This window comes from Papio anubis, chromosome 1, assembly GCF_008728515.1.
Source record: "Papio anubis isolate 15944 chromosome 1, Panubis1.0, whole genome shotgun sequence".
In the NCBI taxonomy this organism is placed as follows: Eukaryota; Metazoa; Chordata; class Mammalia; order Primates; family Cercopithecidae; genus Papio; species Papio anubis.
Genome location: NC_044976.1, coordinates 12,650,897 through 12,667,431, shown reverse-complemented (window position 1 = coordinate 12,667,431; position 16,535 = coordinate 12,650,897). Strand labels below are relative to the sequence as shown.

Genomic DNA, 16,535 nt, shown 5'->3' with positions numbered 1-16,535 from the left:
AGAGAGAGAAAGAGAGAGAGAAAGGAAGAAAGAAAGAAAGAGAAAGAAAGAGAAAGAAGGAAAAGAAAAGAAAAGAAAAAGAAAAAGAAAAAGAAAAAAAAAATCACCTTTCCATATTAAAAGTCATCCTCTTTTTACTCTTTCACCAGAGCCCAGTCAGTGGTTACTTGACATCCAAAATAGACACAAAGCAAAATGTCATGAATACGAGACAGCACATTATTCATCATGCTGAGGGTAGGCATGCATGTTTGCGTGTGGTGGCAAAGAAGGTGGAGTGAAATAATGACTATTAATTATCCCTGGCAGTATTCTGATGAACAACATATAACAGTGTAACCCTTTTTGGATTCTGGCTCCAAGGGAAGAAATAAGCTGTTCAAAGAACACAAAAATGGTTTATCTGCCTGGAACAATTAAGGCAATATGTACATAACAGCTTTTCTTTTCTCTTCTTTGTCTTTTTGAGACAGAATCTTGCTCTGTCACCCAGGCCGGAGCGCAGTGGCATGATCTCAGCTCACTGCAACCTCCGTCTCCTGGGTTCAAGTGATTCTCCTGCCTTGGCCTCCCAAGTAGTTGGGATTACAGGTGTGCACCACCATGCCTGGTTAATTTTGTATTTTTAGTGGAGACAGGGTTTCTCCATGTTGGCCAGGCTGGTCCTGACATCAAGTGATCTGCCTGCTTCAGCCTCTCAAAGTGCTGGGATTACAGGCGTGAGTGCCTGGACACATTACAGCTTTTCTGGGTATAGATTTTGTTCTTTTAGTTGTGGTTACATATATGTTATATTATAGTTTTCCCTTTGTATCCATGGGGGGTCTGTTCCTGGCCCTCCCTTGGATACTAAAATCCAAGGATGCTCAATTCTTTTATAAAACAAATGGTGTAGAATTTCTATATAACCAAGGAACATCCTCCCATATACTTTAAGTCAAGCTTGTCCAATCCTCGGCCCATGGGCTGCATGTGGCCCAGGATGGCTTTGAATGTGGCCCAACACAAATTTGTAAACCTTCTTAAAACATAGACATTTTGTGATTTTTTTTAGTTTATCAGCTATTGTTAGTGTATTTTATGTGTAGCCCAAGACAATTCTTCTTCCAGGGTGGCCCAAGGAAGCCAAAAGATTGGACACCCCTCCTTTCAATCAATCATCTCTAGATTATTTACAACACCTAATATAATGTAAATTCTATGTAAATAGTTGTTATACTGTATTTTTAAAATTTGTGTTATTTTTATTGTTGTATTTTTATTTTTATTTTCAAATATAGCAGATCCTCAATGTTGTTTCATTCAATGTTGTTTAGTTATGATGTTGATGAGAAAAAAAAATTGATTCCCACCGGGACCACTGACTGTGTGAAATTTGCATATTCTGCTAAAGTCCACCTGGGTTTTCTCCACATCCTCCGGTTTCCTCCCACATCCCAAAGATGTGCATGTTAGGTGAATTAGCATGTCTGCATCCCAGTGTTTGAGTGTGGGTAGGTGCGAGTGTCCCTTGTGATGGAATGGTGTCCCATTCAGGACTGGTCCCCACCTCATGCCTGCTGAGTTGGCTATGACTACCATTGACCCCGAATTGGAATAAGTAGGTAAATTATCATCTTGCATGTTTTTGTTAATCTTTTTAAAATATGTGTAGAACTCACATTTATTTCAATTTGATATTAAAAGCATTTCAGGGTCTTCATTTAGAAGTTTGGTGATGTTTTTGTGAGTACACATATGCCATAGTAATTTAATCCTGGTTTTTATCAATTAGCCTGTGGTAAAATTAGTTTCCATATACATCATCAATGTTTAATGAGGACTTTAGCATATTGTTGATCTGCAGGTGGCTAATCTGAGGATGTGAGATATAGAGAGATACAGAGAGCCAACTGAATTTGGTTATATTTCTTCTTAAAGCAAAAGTGCTGTGTTTTAACCTGTGTCTTTACAGTGCAATAGCAATGACAGTAATGCTGATGTAATTACGTTCTGGCTCCACGGTTCGGTTGAACATGCCATCCAGACATAGGTAAAGACATATCGAGTTATAACTATTTATTATATCCATCTTTCCAGCCATCTGTTTCTCTACCCACCCACCTATCCATCCATCCATTCATCCATTCATTCACCCACCCATCCATAGTGCCAGTCATCAGGCAATGAGAGAAACGAAGCTGTTCACATCAGATAGGGGGCATGATTCAAATTTATCTCCAGTTTAAAAGAAACAACACCCCAGGGAGAAGACAATCTAGGTAAATTCCAATCTGAAACACTTGGCAGTTGTTCTTTTTGCAGAATCTTGTAAGGTTACTCTCCAATTAGTTCACTGAGAGACAGAAATGGAAATTAAGGAAAAGGGCAAATCACCACCTGCTGGTAACTCTCCCTAGAGAGCACCCTCCACTATCTGCAAATACAAGTCCTGAGTTCTGAACTGTTTTTGCCATGATGTCATCTTTGATGAATTACTTAATCATTTTCTGCATCTGTTATTTCCTGAGTCCCAAGGATGCTGTGGGGACATGTGAAATAAAATTTCCACACTGAGGGTTTGATTTCTGATTCCTTGGCAGGGACTAGGGTGAAACAGTTGCCTCTCCAATCTGCTGGGGTTAAGCATCGCTGTAAGGAAGCATTCTGCTAACCATGCCAGATGACACTTACGGTCACTTGACTGTTCCCTGAAGTCCCTGCTCAAGGCCAGTGCTTTTCCCATTTTTATCATTGCTGCGTATTTCACCATGCAGCCAGCATCCTTGAAGTTCTCCCTTGCCCTTAAGTTTGTGGGGTCCCTCTCCATACTTACTGCAGTTGTGATAATGTGTAGGTGGTATAACAATCTTGGTGTCTTTTCCATAGAACTAAACTATCATATTTGAGTAGTTAAACCAATGCCCAGAGTTCCGAAGTATAAGCATCTCTGAGCCCACAGGACTGAGAGGTTACAAGGAGGCCTGAGAGATCTCTTCAGCCACAATAGTGTTAGACCCTCTCCTTTACTTTGTGGAATGTCATTATTTAGAAACCTACTAATTTGGAGTAATGAATGGTAGTTGGGATACTGTGTCTGGGCCAAAATTCAACTTTGTGCTATTTATGGAAAATAAAACACTTGTTAGCCCAAAATTATTGATATAAATAAGACTTAGGGGAGAATGTTTAAACTATATGAAGATAAAATACTTTCGCATATGTATAAATCACCTGGAAGTCACTCAGTTTATCCCTTCCTTCCCCAGAGATGTCCACACCCTAATCCCTCATGAATAAGAGACTTTGCAGATGTAGCTAAGGTTACAGACCTTAAAATATAGAGATTTTCCTGGATTACCTATACTGTCCCAATCTAATTACATGAACCATTAAAAGCAGATAACTTTATTTGTCTGGAGTCAGAGAGATGTGGCGGAAGAGGAAATTGATTTGAAGCACGAAAGGTACTTGATCCACTGTCTTAGTCTGTTTTGTGTTATTGTAACAGAATACTACAGATGGGTAATTTATAAAGAAAACAAATTTACTTCTCACAGTACTAGAGGCTGAGAAGTCCAGTAACAAGGTACCAGCATCTGGTAAGGACCTTCTTGCTGTATCATACTATGGCAGATGACAGAAGAGCAAGAGAGGGTGAGGAAGGGGGTAGAACTCATTGTTTTATCAAGAACACATTCTGTTGATAACTAACCCACTCCTGGAACAACAGCATTAATCTATTTGTGAGGGCAGAACCTTCATGAACTCATTACCTCTTCAAGTTCCCACCTTCCAATACTGTTGCATTGAGGATTAAGTTTCAGGGAACACATTAAAATCATAGCAGTTGATGCGACTGGAAGAGAAGTGTGTAGCAAGCATGAGAAGGAACGTGAGCGGCCTCTAGCAAACACCCACTCCTGGCTGACAGTCACCAAAGAAATGGAGACATCAGTCCTACAACTGCAAGGAACTGAATCTGACCAACAACCTGAATGAGCTCGGAAGCAGACTCAGGTCTAGAACCTGCAGAAAAGAAACACAGTCCTGCTGCCACTTTGGTTGTGTTTACATGAGACTCCATGAGAGGACCCAGCTGAATCACATTGTACCCTGATTTCAGACCTACAGAACTGTAAGATAATACGTGTGTGCTGTTTTAAGCTACTAAATTTGTGGTAGTTCATGGCAGCAAACTAAAAATAAAAATTAATGCAACAGGGGAGCTATTAAAAATATGTAATAGCCAAGATAGCCCAGGAGCTGACGACCCACCAGTCAGATGGCCACAAGGCCAATGTAGGGCATCCTCGCTGACAATCAGCCTGGCAGATGAATAACTTCAAAGATTGTGATAAATCATTCTTAGCGATTTGTGCCAATAGGTCTCTAAGAGGCAGCATGCTGTCAACTTGAGCTCTGTTCACTGCGTGTCCTTAAACGTAACAAAAGGGATATTCTTTGATAACTATTTAGCAGTTAGTTTACACTTCTACCTCATACAAATCCCAAACCATCCTTTCTGTTAGTTTGCTTTTACAGTTTGGATTGCATGCCAGCCCCACCCTGCCCCACCTCCCACACTTTCCCTTTAGAAACAATCTCTATACCCAGAAACCATCGCTGAAACTGAACCAGAGTTTTGTCTTTGCATTCAGAATCCTTCCTGGCTGACGTGGTGACAAGAGAAGCTCAGGGTTGCCAGAGTCATATTAGAGTGAATGAAATTAGACTAATATGTTTGTCAACCGTCAGCAAGCTCAGCCTCCCCAATTATCCTGTCTAATTAGATTAGAGGCTGACAGCTGAGAGCACACCCTGTGACATTTCAGCTTGCCATCTAAAAATGAGGAACACACAACCCTGCTTGTTTATCTCATTTAAACCCAGATCCTCTTTCGAGTTGTTACAAGAACTGATTTTTGTAATTAGCTGACATTTGTATTACATCAGTTTATCTTCTCTGCTCAACATACAATAGACCTAGGGGTCTATGGTTTGTGGTCTATGGCTTTCAACATGGCTTAAAGAAACCCTGGGAAGTAAAGATGAGCTCTAGGCATCTTCAAAAAACGTGGTAAACTGCATAGAGACATTCGGTTTGGGATCCCCCTAAAATCTCAGAGTAAAATAGTAAAAGTCATAAATAGTCATCAACAGTGTTTGAATCAGCTCAGAGTGGAAAATGGATATACACGCATGCACGCCACATGATTTGACTTAGAAATAAAACTCATGGATCACGCGGTAGGAATTTTATTAGTTACAAGTTAGAATTATTTAGTGTTATACAGAGGTTGTGGAGAAGGCAGTAAATTTCCACTCTGATTTTAAAGGGGAAGGAAACACTCCTCTCTCAACAGCTATTCTCAGTTCTAGCTACAAGCCTGGTGTTGCCGACGATTTCATTATGGCTTCTTGTAACAACGACCGAATGATTTACAACTTGTACAAACTGCCTTACAGGAGATAGCTGGAGAAATGGCTCTCCGAAAAGCCTGTATTTCTTACTACAGAACTGTTGGAAACAATAAATTTGAACAGAGGGCCTAACAAGGTTTTTGAACAGAGATTTAAAGTGGTTTTATCATGGGGGTCCTTCCAGTATTAAAAGACATCGGACAGTGTTCAAGGCAGGTGACCCATCTTAAGCTACTGAATTCCACAGTGTGGAATGTGAGTGCTAAAACAAGGCTCTAGCGTAGAATTTAAGTCAGCAAAGTAAGTAGAGGTGAAGTGGCTAACATGTCCAACAACATGTAGAAAGGTATAAACTTTTAAAAGTGGTAATTGCCAAAGCTATTGGCAATTACAGCTTTGGCAATTACGGCTTTTAAAAGTGCCCACATGGGTTATCTACAGCATGTGCTTTTGCCAATTTTAGTCATCTAAGAGCCACAAGGAGGGATTTCTGTCCTAGCTATGTACCATTTACGTGGTTTGCTTAATATTCTTTTTAAATTTTTACATTTTTATTTTTAATAGATACAGAGTCTTGTCATATTGCTAGGGCTGGTCTCAAACTCCTGGGCTCAAGCGATCCTCCTGTCTCAAGGTGCTGGGATTGCAGGGGTGTCACCACACCCAGACTTCTTAATATTTTTTAAAAGCAACTCACTTTTATTTTTCATATACAAATTTAATTCTAAAAATTTGCATCATTGGTTTGATATGCTAGTTATATTTCTCCAATATAGATTAAATATATACATGACTATTAAAATCTCCAGGCTCTTCTCTGTGTCCCCTAAGAGCATGGTGTACGCCAGTGGTCATCTGTCCACCGCCATTTGGGGACCATGGCATTTAGGTAAAGTGGGTCTCGGATGACCTCCTTCAGCTTAACAGCAGGAGTTGAGATGGAGCCCTTGCAATTTCCCCACTGAATTCCAGAAGCAAGGAGGAAGACCGAGGTGATGAGTACCACAAGACAGATTTCAGGAACAATTCATTTAAGCTGCAGCTGGAGTGTCACGGGAAACTCTTAGGCCAAAACAGTGACCTTTCCAAGACAAGTACCAATCGAACTGGGAGGGTGATTGGAAGGGTAACACTCTGCCTCACAGTTCCTCAGCACCTTCCACCCCAAAATGTCAGCATGCTTTTACAAACGATTATTCCGCCTCCTCACATCCTTCTGGAAGGGTTAAGTGCCTTGTCGGTGGAGAATAAGCACAAAGGCGGGTAAAGTAGCAACGTGATGAAAGGTCACGCAGAAAATCAATGGCTAGGCAAACAGACTCATGATCAGAAATCTGATCTGGCCCCCGGGGACCACCCAGCTCCATCCTAAGGACCCAGTGCATCTTAACCCGAGTCCTGGAAACTTTAGATTACAACAACAATAATGGTAAGTTGACGGTGATGATCAGAGCTGAAATTTCCTGATTTATTCCTCTGTGCCAGGACTTTGAGACACATGATTTCATTTATCCTTAACACATCTTCATGAAATACCTACTTGTCTATCTCTGTTTTACAGCTGCAGTAACTGAGTCTCAGACTGGCAAGATTCCTTGTCCAAGGTCTCACAATAGTAAGGGGCTGAGCCAGGATTTGAACCCAAGAAGTCCAATTCCCCACCCTACTTTTTTAAACAGCTTTAGAACTGATCCTTTGAATGGTTCCACAACTTCTTGCAAATAGTTACTGTCTTAACTTCTGTCTTCCTAAAACATATATTAAAATCAGAGCCCATACTACATGTAACAGCATGCTATGTGTGTTCACATGTAAAGAGTGTGTATTACTACAAGTATCATTGTTGTGTTAGCAAGAGAGGTAGATGTGGCTCCACGAGTGACAGCATGCATCCTGGAGGCCATTTGCCTCATTTCAGTTCTAACTCCTCACTTTACCAGCTATGAAACCTGTGACAGTGACTTAACCGCTTTGAGCCTCATCTGGAAAATGGGTCAGTAACAGCACCCATCTGACAAGTGTGTGGTGAGGGTCAAATTAGTGATTATATACATAGTGCAGAAACAGTGCCTGGCAAATAGGAACTGCTACAGAAGTTGATGTGGGAATGTGCACAGCCGAGCAACCTGGTGCCTGCCAGCCGGGCCCGTGTCCTTTACTCACAACTTAGTGGTATTGCTCAGAAAGAAGGGAGCTATCTCCAGGCTCAGGCCGTCTTTCGAGTGGATCATAGTTAATGATCTCTCTATCCAGCTGTAACCTTGGACCTAATTCTACATCCCCCTCTCTGACTTCTCTCATATTGTCCCCATGGGCTCACCCTGCTCCAGCCATGGGGTCATCTAAACGCTCTGTCCCAGGGCCTTTGTACCTGCTGTTCTCTCCATCTGCAGTGCTCTCTGGGTGGTTACTTCACCCCTTCCAACCTCTGCTCAAATATCCAGACCATCCTCCCTCCTTTGTAAGTCTTCCTGTTCTCCAAGCACTTACGCCATCAGACATTCCGCAGGTTTCACTTGTTTCTTTTGTTTATCATGTGCCTCCTACACTAGAGTATCAGCTCCACGAGGGTAGGGATAACTGTCTGTTTTGCTCACTGCTGTCTCCCTGGTATCTAGAAAAGTGCCTGGCATATCACAGGACCTCAGGAAACATTCGTTGAGTGAATAAATAAATAGGGGAAACAATGAAAGGGGAAGATGTCATGAAATTTTTGTCAAGACACAAGGAAGACCGACTTCAGGAGTGCAGAAATCCAAACTGGTGATAACAGCCAACTCAGAAAATAAATGGAAATAGAAGAGTCCACAATCTCATTCCATTTTCAAAAGAAAAATCCGCTTGCGTTGTGCTTGAATAAAACCTTGCACTTTGGTAACAGCCCATTTATGTGTTCAAGGCGAGAGTGATCAACATCTCTGCAGCTGTGGTATTTCCTGGACCCAGTCAAAAGGCTCAAGGTCACCCAAAGTCACTGTCGCAAAGTAAAGGGGGATGAAGTCATTGAGAGGAACTTCTAGTTTTTCCAAAACCTTCTGAAGGCCCTGCAGCTGCTGTGCGTCTAGCCCTGCATCAAAGATTCCTACCTCTGCCGTTTCCTAACCAGACAGGAGGAGGCATCAAAGGAAGCAATTTGTCTCGTGTCTGGGGTTATTAGCATCTCCTCTGGAAATGGAGATGAACCTCAGGCTAACACAATGAATGTGCCTCTTCCAGATGATTCCTGAACCACAGCCAGGCCAATGTGATGGACGGAGGTCTTGCCAGGCCACTTGGGGAGTGGGGCTGAGACGTTCCTAAGACTGAAAGGCAAAGGCGTGCCTCAGAGGGTTGGACTGTTAAAAAGGAGGTCTTGGTGCTGTTTGGAGCGCCTGGGGACATCATGTGCCTGTCTCTGTGCCGTGGCCGCTGTCCCAGCTCGGCACAGCAGGAGCCTGTGCAAGGCTCCGTCAGCTCCAGTGGGAAAGGGAGAGGAGCACAATATACCTCCCACAGAAAGCCCTGGCTCTCAGCCCTCAGAGGCTCACAGCTGTGCACATCTGGGACAAACTGTCCCGGCAGAGCTGCACACGTGCTCCCAGGATACTCTCTGGATCCGACACCGAGTGTGGAGCCTGGAGGGCCCGGCATGCATGCTGCCTAGCCACGTGAGCCACCTTTCACTCCTCTCCAAGCAGAAACCATCGGCCTTTGTGACTTCAACTCTGAGTGGAAAGTGTGCCTTTGTTTATCTGTCCTGCAGCTCACTGGACATGTCAATAACCCGAGAGACCTTTGGGTCTCTCTACCTGACACCCACCCCCATGATGACCCCTCCTCTTTCCATCCCTCCAGATTTGGAGCTACTCTGCATTTTGCTTTTGCTTGGACTTTGCAAAATTGAGATGCCAATGCAGTAAACGTGTGTTGACCATTTACCATGGAGACAGGAAAGTGAGCTTCTCTTACTTCTATTAAATCATTTAATCTCTACATATTCCTGTGAGGTTGTTCTCACCTGCATTCCAGGTGAGATTCTAAGAACAAAAGCAACTTGCACAGAGGCTTGACAGACAGGTAGTAGGCAGAGCTGGGACTTAAACACAGCCTGGTCTGATGACAAACTCACCACTGACATGAAGTCAAACATTTGAGAAATGAATTTAATATTCTGAAGCAAAGCAGCTTAACTCGCCAATGCATTTGGCTCTCCTGGGTATAGACTCTAGATTAAACAAATAGCAAAAGAAGCTTTTCTTCCAGAATTATAGTTGAACTCTGTGTTTTTTTAGGCGCAGTGGCTCACGCCTGTAATCCCAACACTTTGGGAGACCGAGGCGGGTGGATCACAAGGTCAGGAGATCAAGACCATCCTGGCTAACATGGGGAAACCCCGTTTCTACTGAAAATACAAAAAAATACAAAAAATTAGCCAGGGGTGGTGGCGGGCGCTTGTACTCCCAGCTACTCAGGAGGCTGAGGCAGGAGAATGGCGTGAACCTGGGAGGTGGAGCTTGCAGTGAGCTGAGATTGCGCCACTGCACTGAGGCCTGGGCGACAAAGTGAGACTCTTGTCTCGAAAAAAAAAAAAGTAAGAATCTTGAAATGTTTCTCAAAATACAGTTTTGGGACGGTGGAGGGTTCATTGTGATCTACCGTGATGAAGGGTCTCAGGCTCTCCTCTCTCTCTTCGTCCTTTCAGTCTCTCGCACTTCATATAAATGCCCAAGCTTCTATTAAATTGTCGTTTTTCCCCCTTTCTTACCCTTCCCCCTTCTTTTCAATGATGCCTTTAAAAATAAGGACATACACTACATCCAGGACTGAACAGGCAAAAATAAGGATAAATTATAGCAGAAGAGACCTAAGAGATAAGGATGAACTTTCTGATCAAAAGGGTAATTAAACATTGTTACAGCCTCCGAACAGAGGATCAGTCAGTCAAACATGCTGATTTTGTCGTATCATGGGAATGAAGCAAGGACTCCGAGTGTGCCATTTGGGGCAGGAGTGGGAGAAGAACACTTCCTAAAGAAATAGAAGGCATCATCCATGCCTTTAGAGATCTTGCAGCTGAAGGAGAAATTCACAATAGGTATGACTAGAAAAGACCTAAAGCCCTTCATGGGGAAAGTAAATTTAGGGGGTACCTATCCTATGCCATATCAATTAAATATATTATCCCATTTAATCCTCCTACAATTTTTTTAGGGTGAAATGCTGTTATTTTTGCCACTTACATATGACAGAGCTGAGGCTCGGGGAACCTAAATGAATTGCCTCAATCACACAGCCACGAAGGGATGGGCTCCAACTGGAAAGCCAATGCAGTTTCCTCTGCCATTTTGTTCTAGGATGTTCTAAATAAAGACATCAGGGGACAGGTGGGTAACAGGGTACTCTCCTGCCTCCCTCCCTCCTTTCCTCTCTCTCTCTCTTTCTGTCCCCCTCCCTCTCTTCCTTCCCTTTCTCCTTCCCACTCCTTTCTTCTCTGCCTCACTTTCTCTCCCTTCCTTCTTTCCTTCCTTTCCCTCTCTCCTTCTCTCCTTTGAATTTCAGTAAGACCATTACTTCAAAATGTAGAAGTTGTGGGGGTGGGTAAGATGGGGTGTCTAATTTCTGATAACAGTGTGCATATTAAATATTGTGTGGCCAAAGCCACTTGGCTCATCTTTGAGGACAGAAGAAAGCACCGGGGTGAGTTGCAATACCATTTGCAAGAATCTCAGGAACTCCAACACACCGGGAAATATAGCTTTGGGGAGCTCCTCATTTTTCCTGAGTTAACAGCATAAAAGGATGAGGAAGAGAACTAAGTAACAGGTTTTGATATTAGGAAAAAAGAAGCTCTGGGAACTAAATCTGAAGAGTAACAATCATTTTATTTAGGACCTGTTGAAAGCAGACACTTAGGAGGGAGAGAAGCTGCGACAGGGAGACTCCAATTTACAAAAGAAAAGGGAAATCAAACTTCCTTTCTGGTTTAGCTCAGTTCTAACAATTTTCTTGCCTAGAGTGGGTTACCAGGGATAACTCACCAGGCAGCATAACACAGCAGTGCACACTTTGGAGGCAGCCAGCCCTTGGTTCAAATTGTTATTTTGCTCACCACTTACCTGAGCACATTATTTAATCTCACAGTGATTTAAAATACTCATCTATAAAATGGACATAATGATACTACCTCATTCACTGGGTTCTTTAGAAGATAAAACGATGTCACACTTGTAAAGGGGTTAGCCCAGTGTCAGACACGTTGTAAGTGCTCCACCCATCACTGTGGAAGTCACACCATGCAACTTTTATTTTGGCTGATTTCAGCTGTATAAAACCATGACATAGACCAGTAGATGGATAGAACATTCTGGTTGGTGCAAGTAATTCTTCCTATAATTCCACTCAGTGTGCACAGACCCAGTACTGGATGGCAGAACTGAAGATGCCATTCCTTTATGAAACTCCATTTCTGTGAGCCTCCATCTTGCTGGGCTGACTACATTTGATTACACACATACAAATATATATTTAAAAAAAGATCATGAAACACATTTGATTAGTTTGAATATATGTCCCTGCCAAATCTCATGTTGAATTATAATCCCTAGTGTAGGAGGTAGGGCCTAGTGGAGGTGTTTGGGTGATAGGGATAGATCCCTTGTGGCTTGGTGCTGCCCTCGCCATTGTGAGTTTTCATGAGATCTGGTTGTTTAAAAGTGTGGCACCCCGCCACCTCCCCTCCCTCTCTCACCATGTGAGACACTGGCTTCTCCTCCTCTTCTTTCTTCTTCTGCTTTTGAGACTAAGTCTTGCTCTATTGCCCAGGCTGGAGTGCGGTGACACAATCTCAGCTCACTGCAACCTCCGACTCCCGGTTCAAGCAATTCTCCTGCCTCAGCCTCCCAAGTAGGTGGGAGTACAGGCGCGCATCACCACACCTGGCTAATTTTTGTATTTTTAGTAGAGACAGGGTTTCACCATGCTGTTCAGGCTGGTCTCGAACTCCTGACCTCCTGATCTGCCCGCCTCAGCCTCCCAAAGTGCTGGGATTACAGGCGTGAGCCACTGCGCCCAGCCTGGCTTCTCCTTTCAACTTCTGCCATGCTTATAAGCTTCCTGAGGCTTCCTCAGAAGCTGAGTAGATGTTGGTGTCATACTTGTGCAGCCTGAAGAAATGTAAGCCAATTAAACCTTTTTTTTTTTTTTTTAAATAAATTACCCAGTCTTCGGTATTTATGCAAGAAAGACCCAGCACAAAAGTCCCCTACTATTTTATCTGGTGCTCAGCCATAAAGAATGAGCTGCTCCAATTCTGGGGGGAAATCATAATTTACTGCATGGACAATTTAAGGGGCCGTATTTTGACCATTTGCCACTTTTACATCAGTCTTTGATTTCAGAACCTCACCCCACTGTATTGAGGCTGTTATTGCTCCTTCATCCAATCAGCCATTAGGGGCTGTTGGCTTGAGTTGCCAACAAAAGGAATGGTCACATGCAGCTTTCACTTCTGCAAAACAACGTAGAGATGCAGGTCATAAATACCAGAGATGATCCCTGGGGAGCTTCTCTCTGAGTTTCTGCAGATGTCAGTGCAAACTTCAAACACAGATGAGATTGCAAGTGCATCGTATTAGCAAAGGTTGCTGGATATAACAATGTCTATCAAATTATTTGATAAAGATCTATTCATTACCCTTATCCAGCCAAAAGAAAAATATAATTGAAACATGGTCACATGCTATAATGGGTATGGGAATAAAACTTCCTCTTCTTTCCCCCTAATTAGAAAACCAGGGGCTTAGAAAAATGCATAAAAGCAGATCAGATAGAACAGATTTTTATGTTTTTTATGTGGGAAACCTTTTCTGTGACTTAACAGTTAAGACATTTCATAAACTCCAAAAATGAAATAAACGAAACCAAAAATGCATGCACCCCCCCACACACACAACCACCATTACAGAATGTGATGTCTCCCTTGCTCATAAAAGCCATTCATTAAATATCTGTTAAGTATTCAGTGACTGATAATGACTGCAGGAGCTCATACATCTGCGACATGAATATCTGGCTGGGGAGGGCTCCGTGAAATGAAAGAAAGCACCCTGATAAGGAAGTCCGAGGCCTATTTTGTATGCCAAAGAGCTCTCTCTTAGCAGTCTGCAGAGGGGAGAATAAAAGAGGCTACAGTGTGGGCAGTAGAAAGTCCCAGTTCATGGAGGCAAAGAGGCAGCCTTCCCTACCCAGAAGTTACCATTACACCTGGAAAGAAGAACGAATGAATTGCCACCAAGGTCTCTTGTTGGATTTTACCTGAAAGGTCAAGGCTGCCACCTGCCAAAAGCCTGAATATCTCCTCCCTCTAACTCAGTTTCTCTTTTCTCCATGAGTCTTATTTCAAAATGCAAATAGTCTTATGGTCAATTATATATTAACCCATTACTAGCCATTACCTCAGATAAAATGACTTAAGAAGAAATAGCTATTACCTTATGTGATGAACACTTAACTGTGCTTATGATTCAAAATTCTGAAGAAATATGACCTCAGGCCGATAAGCTTGATGAGCAAGAAGGGAATCTGCAAGGGCAGGGTACTTTTTAGGTGGGTTGTTAAAATGCAGTATGGGACTTGGGAATAACTGTTATAATTGTAATAATATGGCAGAAAAGCTTAGTGCTTCACCAACAAGCATGGTCCTCCTCTTCTTCCTGGACATACAGCTGGACTACATAATCCTACCCCTGGTAACCGGCTGGGGCCATTTTTTTTTTCTTTTTTTTACTGGAGTAGGTAGCCAAGAGTGGGACTGACTGATAACATAGTAAGTGTGTATTTATTTTTACAACAAACTGCTAAACTTTTTCCAAAGGAAAGACAGGACACCCACTACTTCCAGGCTGGCCTCTTGCAGAATTTTCTACCCTCTTTTCTCTCAACTGCCAGTTGATGCAAACAATTTGATGGTACACCCTGAGGCCCTAGAAGATGATGGAACCACACAGTGGAAGGGGCCTGGAGCCCTGATGTCTGCATGGAGCACAGCCCCTGCATTGACCAACAATGGATTTTTAGACAAGTGCAGAATCAACTTATTGTGTTAGGCCCTTGAGATGTGGGGATTTATTTGTTGATGGAACTAACATCACTTATCCTAACTAATAATATAACAAACATTACTACAGCTAATATTCATCAAGTGTATGTCTAAAGATTTGTTTAAGCATCTGAATCCTCCTAAGAGCTATATGGAATAGGATGGAGTAGGGAATTTATACCAACAGAGCAACCCCAGTCGGCAGCCCCTGAACTGATATTTGAAGGAAGAGCATGAGTCGCCTGAGTTGCTGGAAAGGAATGTTCCAGGCAGAGGGAACAACATGAGGGAAAGCCCTGGGGTAGGAAAGGCCCTGGCAAGATTGAGAGGCAGACAGGAAGCCAGTGCAATTCACAGGGCAGTGGTATCGTTAAAGGTATCTCCAGGAATAAGATCTGGAGAAAATTCACCACCACACAAATGCTGGTCCTTAATTAAAGCCACGATAATAAGATGCTGTCAAAGCCAAGTCATTCTGGGTAGTGTGAACTCCAGGTTTATCCATCAGTGTATGACTAGCAAGGAAACAGACCTGAATATAAAACGTCCATCTTTATGACCAAAAAAGAAACCAAATGGAGAAGACTCCTTAGGAACATCTGGATCCCTGTAATTTCTAGCTTGAAAAACACATTTATAGATGAAAGCATTCTACAATGGAGGCACAGGGACAAAGACATGACATAAACAAGAAAGGGCTAATTTATTTCCTCTCACTGCTGAGCATCTGTTGAATCTGGGCTCCTCTGGCAAGACTGCAGTGTCTCCCTTTCCTGGCCACTGTCTAACATTTGGAGAACCTAGAAATTCACCTTCACAAGCTCCCCACAAGATCCAAGGAGGGTCGGGCACGGTGGCTCACACCTGTAATCCCAGCACTTTGGGAGGTCGAGGCAGGTGGATCACTTGAGCTCAGGAGTTCAAGACCAGCCTGGGCAACAGAGTGAGACTCCATCTCTACAAAAAATACAAAACTTAGCTGGGCATGGTTTCATGCATCTGTAGTCCCAGCTACTCAGGAAGCTGAGGGAGGAGGATTGCTTGAGCCTAAGATATCAAGGCTGATCACGCCACCGCACTTAGTCTGGTGACATAGTGAGACCCTGTGTCAAAAAAAAAAAAAAAAAAAAAAAAGTCCAGGGAGAACTTTTCGCTGTGCCTGGATTTTTCTGGACCTACCCCAGAGACAACTTGATCTTCTGAGTCATCCCAGATGGCAGCTGAAGGAAACTTCCAGAAAGGCACAGAAGTCTCTCTCTCCTCCCTCCCAGAATGTCTTAATGAGGAGTCTGGGCAAGATGACAGCAACTTTTGACCCTATTCCTCTTCTCTCCCCAAATGATGGTGGCTCCAACAACACGACAGAGAAGAGACAACCCAACAAGAAAGGGAGAGACATTGCTTTCCTGGAGGTGGTGTAAGGACAAGGCCATGCCGGGGAGGGGAATGGTTGAGAGCTTTCTAAGACTGAGTGACTTTTATCTCAATCAACCTTATTGTCTTTAAAGAGAACGAGAGCCTCTTCCTCATGTAAGAGAAGGGATGGTGCTCACAACGGGTTAACAGATGATTCTCCAATGTCATTGGCAATGTCAATGTTCCCCATTCGGTGGATGGAATCCTGAGAACCCTGGAATGAGGGAGACCCCAGAATTAGGTTGAGGAATCACACAAGCATAGATTACATAGATTCAATTCCAGGGTGAGGCCCTTTCTTTCCTGCTAGTAATTTTGGGTTCACTAGGGGGCATTCTGGAAGGGGAAACATGTTTTATGTTGTTGTTGTTGTTTTGGTTATGCCTTTAGAACAGGTTCATGAAAAGTATTTCCTAGACTTACAGAGTTTGAAGATTCCTAATATTTAACCATCCATTACTTTCTTCTTTTTTGCTATTAATAAATATTTCTAATATTTAATCATCCCTCACTTTCTTTTTTGCTGTTAATAAATATTTCTGAATTTTACTGATTAGTTCCTTATACACACGTTTATTCAGTCATAAAAGTTGAAATAGCATGCCCAAATTACCTTCAAAATAAGTTAATTGTTAAAAAG

The 16,535-nt window shown here is 42.7% G+C and overlaps 1 protein-coding gene across 2 annotated transcripts in view; it reads right to left on the bottom strand.

Moving 5' to 3' along the window:
- KAZN (kazrin, periplakin interacting protein) overlaps positions 1-16,535 on the bottom strand; it is a 1,237,957-nt gene that overhangs the window by 852,278 nt on the left and 369,144 nt on the right. The gene's annotated exons all lie outside the window — the stretch shown is intronic.